The sequence below is a fragment of the Artemia franciscana genome, chromosome 5 (assembly GCF_032884065.1).
Source record: "Artemia franciscana chromosome 5, ASM3288406v1, whole genome shotgun sequence".
Taxonomy (NCBI): domain Eukaryota; kingdom Metazoa; phylum Arthropoda; class Branchiopoda; order Anostraca; family Artemiidae; genus Artemia; species Artemia franciscana.
In genome coordinates, this window is record NC_088867.1 from 50,835,501 (window position 1) to 50,850,902 (window position 15,402).

Sequence of the window (15,402 nt, forward strand, 5' to 3'; positions counted from 1 at the left end):
TTGTTCTTATATATCGAAACTAAAACTCAAGTTTCTTAAATAATCATATATTTTTATTAAATCAGATGTTCATCGGTGAGTTTGGCTAGTCGAAGCTTCAATCCAGTTGATGGTTCATTTGCATCGCTGCATGTAGCTTCCACTGCTAAATTTCTGTTGATGTATATACTGCTATTACTAATTCCTAATGCTATTACTAATAATTATGAAAATTTGACAATTTCAATGAGTTTTATATTTGAAAGTGTAGATGGCAATACCATTTCCATAACTCAAGCGACATCCAATGTTCATCTGACCACCCTTTCCGTAGAAATTTTATGCGTTAACAATGTGCAACTTGCATAAGTTATTGTTCTTGCATCGGGAGCTAGGATTTGTCAACCCCTGAGGCATTTTTATTTACCGTTGGAGTGTTTTGAACAAAATGGCTATCTTGAAATTTTGATCGGGTAGACTTGGGAATAAAGAGCCGTTAGAGGGGGGGAGGAGCTGGCTCCTTTCCAATCACTATTGATTCTCAAAATGGGACCTAGAACTTTCAATTTACAATCAAATGAGCCCCCATTGAAGTTTATATGACCATTCCTTCCGCATAAAGTATGTCTGGGAAATAATAATAGAAATGAATAAATAATCATTGAAGCCATATCGATCTTTACTATAGTCAACACTATAGTTTTGCCCCTGATGTCTGAAGCTTGACCACTATAGGATTTGAACACTTTCTAACCATCATCAGTAACGTAAAGGGAACTTTTTCTAGTCGTAAAAGTTAATATTTTTATAAGTTTGTTTAATTTACCCGGTAGACTAGCTTAAGAAGCATTCAGATGTATATCTAGTACGACTTATATGTCTAGGCCTGTGATCTCTCCAATTTTCACTATCCAGACAGTTAATGTTCACACGGGGATTTCGGTGCTTGGCCAAAACATGTTATAAATAAAGATCTCTTTTTAGTGTCCTGAACTCTGTGTCTTGTATTCCAAGTTACGGAAATTAGGAAGCTTCTTTTCTCATTAACTTTATCATATACACATAAAAGTTGCATTCAAATGTATGTCTTTCTGCGCTTCCACCCTCAAGCAAGTCCATGGAAAGACATATTTATTTTGGCATAGACTTTTGGCTGGACATTCATTAATAGGCTAGACCTTAATTACTTAAATAGTTAATTTTGCTGGACATCTGTGAAAGCTACTTTAGGTTAAGAATAACTAACTCTACCTACTCACGCCATTTTTCCCTAACATCGTTGCTTTCAGAGAACAATAGCTTTTATTCAGAAACCCAGTGTTGGTTGGAATTTCTTATTTAAATTCCTTTCATAATTCTTTTATACGTTCTTATCAAATAGTTCGTGGTAACGAACTGAGTGACCTGGCTCAATAGTAACCAAAAATCTAAAAAATAGAATTTTGATACCAATAGTAACATCAAAGAACCACATGTTTATACTGATTTTAAATGTATAAGTTTCGTCAAGTTTAGTCTTACCCATCAAAAGTTAGGAGCTTGAGAAAATTTACATTATTTAGAAAATAGGGGAAAACACTCATCAAAAGTCATTGATTCTTAACGAAAATAACACCATCAGATACAGCGTATCAGAGAACCCTATTGTAGAAGTTTCAAGCTCCTATCTACAAAAATTTGGAATGTCGTATTTTTAGCCAGAAGACAGATCACTGATGCGTGCTTATTTGTTTTGATTTATTAAAAATATTTTATCATTTAAGAAACTTGGGTTTTAGTTTTGAAAAATAAGAATACATACGGTTAAGATACATATGATTTTTTGTAAATATGGGGAAGTAAAACAGTTCAAAATAGGGACGACCCCAAAAGGTCAAATAGTTATGCCTCAAGGGATACTATGTCCCCACAGCCCCGAGGTGAGGATGGTACATTATGCAGCTCATCTATTGGTCACATCTGGCATTTATCATTTGGCGAAGAGGAAGGTCTTAAATCTAGGTATATCTGAAAAAGCCAACGGTATTAAGATTAAACTTTGGAGCATTAATGGGTATCTTAAACTAAATCAAAACGCACAATGTGCGTTTTGATTTCGAATTATTTGAGTTTGAATTACTATAGGGATTTGTTTATGTTGGTCTTCATATTTCTTTGAAAACTACTGTTTCGGAAAGTCTTTTTCCTTCTTTTAATTAATCGAACAAAGAAATCAACCCATGTAACTTTGCTCAGCATGAAGTCTGAGGACATTTCATAAAAATGAAATGTGATGCAACAGGAAAAAGATCACAGTGTAACATCTCAACAGACAAACATCAAGTGTCCTCTCTTCGAGCTAGAAGTATTGAAATTTCTTATAAATGTACCAGCTTTCAATAACTTCTCATGTGGTGCATTGTTGTTCAGCTTGTAGTCTATTTAATGTACAAAAGAAAGACTATAAGCAGAGAAAAATATATATATTTTTAATCAATTTAATATGTATGAAGGTAGTAAGGGGGGTAATATTTACAGCGAAAATATATTCCGCTAATTATTTAGGGAGCTGCCAATTCCGTTGGTCTCGCTCCTTGAGCTATAGCTTAAAAAGCACTTTACTGAAAACTTGTTAGAATATGAAAAATAAGCTGGTTGGTAATTTCTAATACTTCATTTGCCTGCTGTTTAAATGGGCAATTTTTTTTATAATTGAAATGGTATTGTTACTGTTGGACTGACAATTTCATGCATTACTGCAATTGCGAAATGAGTAAATTCATTCAAAACTTCCAAAAAAAGATATTTCTTTTCAAACCTACCAATTGTCAAAGGGTGACTAAAAATCTTTTGTCTATTCATTTTTTGGTAAGAAACAAAAAAATGTGTTGTCTGTCTATTCCTCTTCCTTTTTAATAATTAAATTTTTTAAAAACAATTTTTTTTAACGGAAAGTAAGGAGCGACATCAAAACTTAAAACGAACAGGAATTCCTTCGTATATGAAAGGGGCTGCTTCCTCATCAACGCCCCGCTCTTTACGCTAAAGTTTGACTCTGTCTCTTAACTCTAGTTTTTAGAACAGTAAAAAACTTTAGCGTAAAGGGCGGGGCATTGATGAGGAAGCAGCCCCTTTCATATACGAAGTAATTTCTGTTCGTTTTAAGTTTTAATCTCGCTCCTTTCTTTCCTTTAAATTTTTTTTTTTTTTTTTTTATTTAATTTCTGAACGTTTTTGAATCAATGCATGTTTTGATTTTGGCTCTCCGCAGATGAATAATTAAAACGAAATTTGCATATATATATTTTTTGGCTAATTGGCTTTTTCATAGTTTTGATCGAATGATTTTGAGAAAAAAAGAAGCGGGGGAGGAGGCCTAATTGCCCTCCGATTTTTTGGTTACTTAAGAAGGCAACTAGAACTTTTAATCTTTTACGAATGTTTTTTTTAGTAAAAGATATACGTAACTTACAAATTAGCTTACGTAACGAACTTCTGTATTCTCATGTTTTTATTACATATATGAGGGGGTTCACCCCCTCGTCAGTACCTCGCTCTTTACACTAAAGCTTAAATTTTGTCCCAATTTCTTACGAATGACCCCTGAATCACAAAAGCCATAGAATAAATAGTTGAAATTACTAAAAATGGTTTAGTGTAAAGAGCGAGGTATTAGGAGGAGGTGAGCCCATCATATGCGTAATAATTTCTGTTCGTTTTGAGTTTTAATGCTTCTCCTTAATTTCAGTTGAAAAAACTTTTTCATATATATTTTTTCATTGTTTTTTTTTTTCAATAATGCTAGAAAATCCTGCGCTCCCTTTATGAAACTTTTCTTCTCCCATAACAAATTCCTCCAAAGAAAGTTCCCCCAACATATCCCCCTTTTCTCAACCCACCCCCAACCTAAAAATCCCCCAGAAAACATCTGTACACTTCCAAATAACCATTACTATATGTAAGCACTGGTCAAAGTTTGTAACTTGTGGCCCCTCCCACGGGGAATGTGGGGGAGTAAGTCGTCCCTAAAGACACAGTTATGAGGTTTTTGGATATGTTGAATAAAATGGCTATCTCATAGTTTTGATCCGGTGACTGTGGGAAAATAATTAGCGTGGGAGGGGGCCTAGATACCCTCCAATTTTTTTGGTCACTTAAAAAGGGCACTAGAACTTTTTATTTCCGTTAAAATGAGCCCTCTCGCAAGATTCTAGGACTACTTGGTCGATACGATCACCCCTGGAAAAAAAACAAAAAAAAAACAAAAAAAAAACAAACAAACAAACAAATAAACACGCATCCGTGATCTGCTTTCTGGCAAAAAATACAAAATTTCACATTTTTGTCGATAGGAGCTTGAAACTTCTACAATAGGGTACTCTGATGCGCTGAATCTGATGGTGTAATTTTCGTTAAGATTCTTTGACTTTTAGGGGTTGTTTTCCCCTATTTTCTAAAATAACGCAAATTTTCTCAGGCTAGTAACTTTTGATGGGTAAGATTAAACTTGATGAAAGTTATATATATGTAAAATCAGCATTAAAATGTGATTCTTTTGATATAGCTATTGTTATCAAAATTTTATTTTTAAAGTTTTGGTTACTATTGAGCCGGGTCGCTCCTTACCACAGTTCGTTACCGCGAACTGTTTGATTAAAAATCTTACTACTGTCAAACTGACAATCCCATACATTACTGCAATACCGAAATGAGTAAATTCACTAAAAAAAGTTATTATTTTTCAATCCTACAAACTGGCAAAGGAATACCTTAAAACCTCTATTTATTTATTTCTTGGTAAAACTGAATGGTTTCTTTTGTCCATCTATTCCCCTTCTTTTTTTAAGAATTAAGAACCTTATTGTTACTGTCTAAAATTCGCAATTCAGAAATTCCAAAATGCGTAATTCGCAATTCCGAAATGAGTAAATTCATTCAAAATAATAAAAAAAAAATTGATCCTAAAAACAGAAAAGATATCTAAGGACTCTATATCTGAGGACATATCTAAGGACTTTAATTTAAGTATTTTCGAGTAAAAAAGAACAAAATTTGTTCTATTTACTCCCCTTTCTTCATTTTTTTTTTTTTTTTTTTTTTTTTTTTTAGCAAAACACGAGACAATTTTTGGCTGCAAACCAGTCTGGTAGTGCGCATTAGCAATAATTCCAAATAAAGAAGAAAATGGGAAAAGAGCAGTAAAATTAAAATATAAAAAAGGTTTCATGCTTTGAAAATGTTTAATGACACCAATTAGACGGCGATAATAGCAATCACAAATAACTGTCTTGGAGAGCATGTTGAATTCTTAATGATTCTAATACCCATTTTAATGGCATAATCAAAATGAATAGCGCATTGCTACAAAGCATAAGCCTTTAAACACAAAACTAGTTAGCTGTAACGATCGTTTAAAGTTTAATAACTGCAATTTGTTATGATAAGAAAAACAAGCAGGTTCGAGGGCAAGATTGGCGCCAGGATTCATTATAGCTCCAGCATTTAATTTCTTGTCAAAAACAACACAAAGCCATTATTTAATTAACCTTCTCAAAACCCGTGTCGATGTATAAATTCATGACACGCTTCTATAATTTATGTACCATGCCCCTAGTGTTAAAATGAAATTTAAAGGGAAATATTCTTTTAGTCGAAAATGATTTTAAAGTGGGTGAGCTTCAAAAAAAAAATAACGTTCTGAATTTAACAGAGCACTATTAGAAACTTTACATCGGTTTATTCATATTTTGCAATAAACCGATGGTTTTAATAGACCAACTTTGTTCCAAGGAGCCTTTCTACAAATTACACCATGCCCCTTTCGTTCAATGTAGATTACATTCGAAATAACACCCTGATCACTTTCAATATAAAAATTATTGACCCTTGACAGAGCCCCTGGTTATAACCAAGGTTTTTTTGGACCAACCCTTTCAAGGTATTTGGCCCCCTTCAAATTTTAGCAATGGCCACGTCCCTTATCCCCGTTCTAAGTCTTTTTATAACCGCTCCCCCTCAGAAAAAAGAAATGCTACTGGCCTCAAAATTAGAATCATTTGAAAGTTAATAATCTGTATAGATTGGAGACCATAGGGCCACAGATTAGAGACCGAGACCCGTTCACTTCGACATTTTATGCCTCTGTTGAATAAGAATTATTCAGGAATTATAAGCGCTGGCAGGGGAGGCCTTAGCCACTCTCCATGGGAATTTCGGACTATATAGTAATTATAAGGAAACCAAAGGAAAGAGAGCAGAATAGGAACAAACCATGGGAAAAATGTGTGTTGCCTCATTGTTGGCTGTCTGCAAATATATTTTGACCCTTAATAAGCAAAATATAAGGAAACCTATAAACAAATATAATAATATTGTAATATAATATTCAAATATAATAAGAAAATATAAGTTCTAATTTGTGACTGAGTGACTGTTTTCCAGTTTTCCAAAAATATTTTTTCTATATGATTTGGCTGGAGTAACAAAAATAATCTTCGTTTTACTGAATGGTAAGTAAATAACACAAGAAAGTTCGTATAATCATAAAAAACACAGGGAAAACAACTTAATAAGGGACAATTTTGGCAAAATATGCCGTCAAATTTTGCTTGCATTTCAAGAGCACCCGTGAGCTGATATATGAAGCTACTATAATAGAGATGTTTCCCCTGAAGGGAGTGATGGGGAATTTCTGTATTTTCCCATTGAACAGATACGTTTTTTGTGTTTTATTATCATTTTTGTTGTTTTTTTCCAGGAGTTTTACAGTTATGAAGCGTAAAGGTTTCAAATATATTGGTTTTTGGTATTCAAAATAAAATTAAAAATATTGAATTAAAAATATTTATTTGATTGTCTTTTAATCTTAGTTTTAATGCTTTACTTTGAACAAACTACTTTGATAAGGCATTACTTTTTTTATATAAGCCCCGAGTCTAAAGGCAATAAATATTTTGGTGTTTCAATAACCAACTTCAAAACTGTCAATATTGTTAGTCCATCGCTTCGGCATAGCTCAACAGAACTGAATGCTGGGAATTTACATCTTAGTTTTTGTAAGTTGGCTATTGTTAAGTGTATTTTTTAATTACTTACTTTTTGTATTTTTATATACTTTTACCTCATGGACATAGTTTTTTGCCTTTACAAAAATGTTTTACAATAAATAAGTAAAAAATAAGTAAAAAACAAGTAAAGTCTGTTTCTTAAAAAGAAACAGAAATTATGACGTGTATCTGAGGGGTTTTCCCCCTCCTCAACACCTCGCTCTTCACGCTAAAGGTTTTTGGTGCTTAAAAAAAATCATTGTTCTAATTAAACGACCTTTGTGTTTCAGGAGTCGTTTTTGAGGAATTGGGAAAAATTTAAATTTTAGCGTAAAGAGCGAGGTGTTAAGGAGAGGGCAAAACCCTTCATATACATAATTATTTCTGTTCGTTTTAAGTTTAATGTTGCTCCTTAGTTTCAGCTGAAAAAAAAATAATTTTTTATATTTAATTTCTGATCATTTGGACGCCAGGATAATGACGCCAGGATATCTAGCTCCACCTTCACGGAAAAATTCTCGTACCCATAGAAACATCCTCTGGACAATTCAATCCTGCCGAAAATTTACCCCGGACAATTACCCTTAACATCTTCATGTGTAAAATTGAATCGGTAAAGAGAAAGCAAGACCTTTAAAAAAATTTCACATAGGAATTCTGGCAAATTCACTCAGTGTAAAATTTCCCCTGAAAAGTTTACCTCCTGGAGATTTCCCTCTCCATGGAAAATCCTCCCCGTGCAAAATTCTCCCAGCAGGAAATTTGTCCTCTCCTTCCCACCCGAAAAATTTATACATACTTCCCAATAACAAATACTATACGTAATGGGCCGATTTTGTTACTTAAAATCCTTTCCCCAGGGGCTGTAAGGGGCCATTTTATCTCTAAATACATAGTTATTGGGCCTTTCAACTATGTTAAACAAAATGGTTATCTCAAAAATTTGATTGGAGGGGTTTTGGGAAACAATTGGTGCGAGAGGGGCCTAGTTGCCTTCCTAGTTTTTGATCACTTAAAAAGGGCAAAATAAATTTTCATTTCCATTAGAATGAGCGTTATCCCGACGTTCTAGGTCGATTGGGTCGATATGATCACCCCCTGGGAAAAAATAAACACGCACCCGTGATCTTTCTTTTGGCGAAAATTACGAAATTTCACATTTTTGCATATATGAGTTTGAAACCTCTACAGTAGGATTCTTTCATACGCTGAATCCGATGGTGCGATTTTCAGAAAAATTTTATGACCACTAGTGGGGGGGGGGGGGGTCCTTCTTTTTTAGAACACCAGACAAATTTTCTCAGGCTTATAGCTTTTGATAGGTAAGACTAAAGTTAATGAAACTTTTATATTTGAATAATAATGATAAGACAATTCTTTTAATATATTTGTATCAAAATTCCGTTTCTAAGAGTTTCCACTATTATTGAGCCGGGTCACTCCTTACTTACAGCTCGTTACCACGAACCGTTTGATTACCCGTCAAAATCCCAACAAAGATCATCGAAATATTGATCTTTTTTCCGTGTTACCAAAAGTATTGTATTCATAAGACTTTAGGGTTTTATGAAATGTAATTAAACAAATAGAAACGGTTTTCAACTAAGGTAAGGAGCCAGTTTAAAATTAGAAAAATTGAAATTACTCTGTATGTAAAAGGGGTACTGCCCCCTTTTCATCACTTTGCTTGTTAAACAATTGTTTTTTAGTGCTTTGAAAAATCTGTTTTTTTCAATAGCAAATTTTCTATAAAAATTTGGACAAAAGCCAAATTTCACAGTAGAGAGTAAGGAGCTAAGGAGGAGACAGTTCCCTTCATATAAGGAATAATCTGTTCAAATAGGCTTCAAATCTGTTCCTTGCTTTCAGTTGAAAAACACTTTTATTTTCATTTAATTTCCGATTGTTTTCCAAATCAAACCCAGGCCTAACCAAGATATAATTTGAGGTACCGTTCCCTTAAATCCCTGGTTAATTGCTTTTAAAATGTGTAAATCGATAATTGCACGTGGATTAGTACCGTCCTATGTTTAAATTTGCAATTTCAATTTTTGAGAAAATTTGAATATACTTAAAAATTAGCGATGAATAGTAATTTTGGCAAAAAGTCTTAGTTTACATTACTACTGACTGAAGAATTTCAGTTAAATGAAATGGAGTAGTAATGTTTGTATGGTTGGATATTCTGTGGGACTTTTGATGTTCTACACAACTGAAGCCATCATAACGTCCACAATTGTCTTATCGGTAGTTACATTATAAACACTTGTTTAAATACACTGAAGTATTTTCAATAAATAGAAAAAGAAAAAGATTACCATTTAAAATTGCTGAAAACTTAGTTCCTAGCAGTATTTGCCACCTGGCGGGGCTGATCATGGCTTGCCTTGTCGTTTCCTACACTGTGTAGGTAGATATGGGAACGTGATATTTTAGCCGTATAAAGAAACATTTTACTTATATCCTACTCCCCCTACCTTTTTAAACATTTATCTGAAGCCTCATGAAGAGTAAGCTGTTTGTCCATTAAAATGTACTTTCTTAGGAATCGTTCCTACACCCACCTACACAATTACCCCCCCCCCTCGTTACAGCTGATACGCAATTACAAATCACGAAACATAGCCTAATTTCGTTACAAATAAAGAGAATCAACTTGGTTGAATCCAAGACTGCCACCGTGTGGCATTACTTCTTTTGCAACTGGGAAGCCAAAAATATAGTTATTGATAATATTAAATTAATTAGCTTTTCAGGATTTTGAATTGATTGCAAAGTCATCCTCTTTAAGGCAAAGTCGTAGTTTGGTACCCTAAAATGGCAGAAAACAAGACTTTCCCCTGGCCCAATCTGTATAGTCACTTAAAAAAAAGAGCTTTAAATTTATGTTTTAATGAGCTCCCTCCCAATTATCTTGGAATCTCGGTTTAATACAATCAACCCTGAAAAAAAAAAAAAAAAAAAACAAAGCAACAAATGCATCGACATGTTTCTTCTGAAAAAAATGCGAAATTTCACATTTTGAAGATTGAAACCTCTACGGTAGAACCACCATCATACACGGGCTGGAAGCCAGTATTATTGAAGGAATAAGCTTGACCCTTGACCCTTCTCAAAACTATTCCTTCTGTTCTTCCAAATCCTAGATTTTTAGCCAATTAGTAGGTAAGTTGCAACCTGTTTGAACAAGGGTGGCGCAAGGGTTTTTGTTATATATTTTGGGAAATTGAAAGCTGGGTAGTGGTCACATAGTCCTGGAAGCATGTGAAAAAAGGTCTAACACGAAAAAAATTGCTTGAAAAATGATTCTTCAACTATCAGACTCAGAAAAATATGCCGTTTCCAAGTATGCAAAGTTTGCTCTTCTAGCTATGTCAGAATTTTTTTTTTTGAGGTCGAGGTTGATTTTGAGGAAGTGAAATTCATGTTGGTAAATAAAGGCTTACAACATCAAAATTGATGTCTATAATAGGGTACGGTGATTATAAAAATTACTTTTGTTTGAAATTGTAATTAAAACTTTTTGAGATTGAAGTTGATTTTGAGGAGGAGAAATTTGTGCCTCCATATAAAGGCGTACAACTACAAAATTAACGTCTACAATTGTGTACTAGATCATGGTGGTTATACAATTCGCTTTTACTTGAATGTGAAAGTAAAACTTATATTTTTTTTTATATTGAGGTTGATTTTTAGGAGGCGAAATTCGTGTTTTCATATTAGGGCGTTTGACAACAAAATTAATGTCAGCAACTGGGTAATAAACTTCGGTGATTATGAAAATCACTTTTATTTGAACGTAAAATTAAAAATTTCATAGATCTTTTTTAGTTGAACAATGAATATATAGCAAAATACTATTAAACTTCAAATTGTCGACATGAAGTATCATTTGCAAGGAAGAAACAGTTTTGAGGATTTCGCAACAGTTATTGGGGGTCCTGTTCATATGATGTGCAGGTTTAGCTTCATAAACAGGAAATATATTGGACAATACTTGGCATTGTTGCCACAGGTAAAACAAAATAAGAAGCGAGAATCTTCTCGTTTATCTGGAAACTTCAACGTCAAAAGCGATTGTATATTATTTCCAAAATGTCTTGAAGACCAGAGTCTTCCATAATATGTGCAACAGCCCCAAAGTGACTGATGACTGTGTAGAAGCCACCGAGCCAGAGGCAAATCTTTTGACAAAACTTACATCCGTATCGACCGCAATAATGGGAAGGTCTCTCCAGTAAAGGGGCTGATTGATAATCAGTGCGGGGGTCACACCGCATCTGAAACACTGTTTGCAAACGAAGCTGAGGGCGGAGTGAATACAAATGGGATCCCTTGGTCTAATATCTATCATGGGTAATAAGAGAATGGAGGCAATCCCAGTATAAGAGTCTGAGTGCGTATCGACGTACATCTCACTCACAGCTCCCTGCCATCTAGGCAAGGATGTAGGAAAAAGTCTTGACATCTTCCATAGCAAGTCACGACATTTTGAGGCATCCAGAATCAAAGCTCATGATAGCGGATCATATAAAAGGTCAGGTTGTTCATGTGTCTGTCTGAGACACTTAATGGAAATTCGGTTCGGTTTAGTTATCTGCCCTGAATTAACAACTTTATCATCTCAAGTACTGTTGAAAACCTCAACAATGGCGTAAGACAAACAATAATGCGCATACCGTGAAAAGCGGTATTACCATCAAGGGTTCGGACATTGTGATCAACGTTACAAGCTGTAAGCAAAAAGTTTCTTCCAGTCCTTCAATGTTTACGTTCTTAGAAACCGAAGCTTTACGCTCCAGGAGCTTTGTCTCGTATTATGATGAGCTGACACCCATACCCCTAGGCATGTCAATTACAAAGCGACTGCTTCAACTGATGATGCAACTGGACAGGTAATCCAGTCTGAAGAGGTGGTATGATTGCCTTTGGCTGAAGGCTTTTAACATGCACTGAGAAGAGTGTTGAGAAAAAGCCACAAAGATGAGGATAGGTATTTGATGTGGTCAGCTATCTCCCCGAGGTTCCAGAATTGGGATGCACGCTCATCTATTGTTCAATACTTTTGCCATCACTATTGATTATACCTACTGTAGTTCGGACGATAGCTTCCTTCTCCAGTTCTACGTTGACATTTATTCGCTTTTAGTAACACTCGTTGAGAATGGCTTTAGCTGTGGCTCTTAGCGTAATGACAATCTGTTTGCCGTCTATATAAGCAAATACTGTGCTTTCACCAAACCTCTCTTGCATCTTCCTTTTCATGTATCTTTCACTATGTCTAGAGTCCTCTGAATCACCCATGAGCTCGTTCATCATACTAACAAGATCATTTAGTGTTAGTTGCTCATCAACGTTAGCCTGAAAAAAACTCGACAACTTTTTCTAACGCCTCGTTTTGATTCAAGTTCCGTGGGTGACCAGACTTTCGTTTTCCAGACTGTGAGGGAATTCCGCTATTCTTGTTGGGGATATTATTTTTTGTCAGAACTTTTGAGTAACAGGAATTTTGGTAAACTACATCAGCAGCGTTTAGACGGCAGTGGCAGTAAGATTTGTACTCATTACTGCTCCTGACCAGTCATCATTTTTCTTTCCACAGACCTTTCTTAGTGTATTTTCAAAGTCTCTCGTTCTAACCTGTCTTCTGTCTCCTTCGTTCTATTAAAGATAACTGGCGTAGAGCCAAAGAGACAATCGGATTTGGAGTCGAAGCTTCCACATAAATGGGCATATTCTCGCCTCTGACTGTATTTCACCTGTGAAATCAATGGCAAGTACTGTTTAATAGACTTCTTGTTTGTGAAGATAGACCTTTATGACTAATGGACAGGATCCCAAATAACTGCTGTAACATCTTCATGCTTCTTTGATCGACTAGCTTGATTAGCCGAGATTACACCTGTCTTCCCCCAAACAACCTTTCCTGACTCTTCCAGTATTTCTTCTTTGCAAATATACAATTCATATCAATAACTTAAAGTTTAATAGTAGTTCGATATATATTTATCGTTTAATCTAAAAAGATAATTGAAAGTTTTAATTTTATGTTCAAGAAAAGTTTACTTTCATAATCACTGTGATATATCACCCTATGATTTTGTTGTTATACACCTTATCATGGAAACACGAATTTCACCTCCTCAGAATCAACCTCAATCTAAAAAAAACGAAGTCTTAATTTTACGTTCAAATAAAGATAATATTCGTAATCACCGTCATCTCGTACCCTATTCTAGACATCAGTTTTGTTGTTGTACGACTTTATATGGAAAAACGAATTTCACCTCCATGAAATCAACCTAAACCTCAAAAAAGCTAACATTTAGTTATACACTGAAATAAGATTTTCATAATCCTCATGATTTATTACCCTATTCCAAACATCGATTTTGTTGTTTTACGCCTATATACGGAGACACGAATTTCACCCCCCTCAAAATCAACCTCAACATAAAAAAAAATATTTTTGAAACAGCTGGATGACAAAACATTGGACTTGGAATCAGCGCATTTTTTTGAGTTGGGTAGTCATAGAATCATTTCTCTTGCAATTTGTTTCAGGTCAAACCGTTCCCTTCCTGGACTACCATCAACGACGCTTCCAGTCAATAGCTTTTGGTGGAAGGTTAGACGTGCTAGACTGGGTGAAGGCGAAAACGTGCCAGGATTTTTTGTTTGTATAAGTTGAGGCTCAAAGTGGGACTATGGTCCATCCATGGCCCTTTTTTCCCCTCCGCCTTTTTTTTTCTAGCAAAAAATTGTTTACGTGTTTTTTAGCGGAATTGGGCCCAAATCTTCAATCTACTTGATTGGAGGCTTTAAGCCTATATCTGTATGGATGAGGCCACAGCTATGTCACCTCATTACCAACTTTTCTGCAGAAAGGTAGGCAAGTATTTTTTCATGAATTAGCATGAAATTTACGGGGTAAGTACCCTGGGTATAATAATGATTTTGACATGTACACTCCATCTCTCTGCCCTTTACACAAAAGTTTTTTTGGACAAGTAATTTTAAGTCAAGGAATAGAGAGTATATGGATTTTCAAATGTTTCCCTCAATTCTATAGCCAGAAGTATTTAAAAAAAGAAATTTTAGACCGTTGACCTTTGTGGGGCCTAGGCATTAGCAGGCTTCAAAGTTTTAGTAATTTGGGGGGAAATTACAGAGCAATACTTGCTAATTGAGGTTTGCCACTCACTGTCTAAATAAATGGATTTATTCCCATTTGAACGTTATTATTTCTTCGTCAGAGAATAGTAGTCTGAGAAAAAAGATGCCTAATTTAACCTGTTACGTTGAAAATACTTCGCATATATATATATATATATATATATGGAAATGAGGCCATATAACTATAAATTCACAATTTCGTTTGCAATTAGAAGGCGCAGAAAACTTTGCCACCTTCGTTGGAAATTTAATTTACATTCAGGCAAGATTAAAGAAGAAAATTTACGTAGAGAAGGAGCGTTGACAGCTGTTTTGCCCTCAAGTGGCAAGTTATTTTGGGGAAATGAGACCATACTACTGTAAAATCAACATTTCATTTCCAATTAGAAGACACAGCTGACTGTGCCACATTCGTTGGAAATTTATTTTCCATTTAGGCAAGATTAAAGAAGAGAATTTACATCAAGACTGTGAATAAACTTTGTCATTGAAAAATCATTGTTAAAAAGAATGAGTCACCTAGCCTAGGAACAAATAAAAGTAAAAGGGTTGATACTGGGTAACTAGAAGATCATTCAGGCTTCACTTACCTGGGTAGTACTATTGATAAAAATTGTGGATACAGTGGCGATATAAGAGTATAATAGCCAAGGCCCCAGGTTTTTTTCATTAAAAAAAAAAATGGAAGAATAGGAAGATATGTCTTCGAACCAAGACTAAAATATTGAAAGCTACAGTAATAACAGCGGTCAAGCATGGTTCTGAAACATGGGTGCTTCGGAAGACGGAAGATGATTTGTTCGATGTTCTCCAGAGAAATTGCCTTCGGACCGTCTTGGGTACCCGACTGACTGACTATATCTCAACCAGTCGGATATACGAAAAGTACAACCCCACTTCTTAGGGTTATAGTGAGGGAAAGTTTGAAATGGCTAGGGCACAGTCTGTGAATGAAGGATGGCAGATTGTCAAAGATTGTTAATTTTGGCTGTCCATCTAGAGCCAAACAAAAAGCAGCTCGTCCCCGAACGGATCAGAAAAAGATCGCAAGAAAGAATATAAAGGAATTTAACTCCTTGGAAGGAGGTAAAGAGTGAAGCTTATTGTAGATGGGAGTGGAGGATGAGCGTGAATAGCAGTGTGGGCTTCAAGTGGCTTTGTGCTGCAGCTAGTTATTAGTTTTAGTAGTATTAGTTCTAGGTACTGGTTTCACTAACCGCAT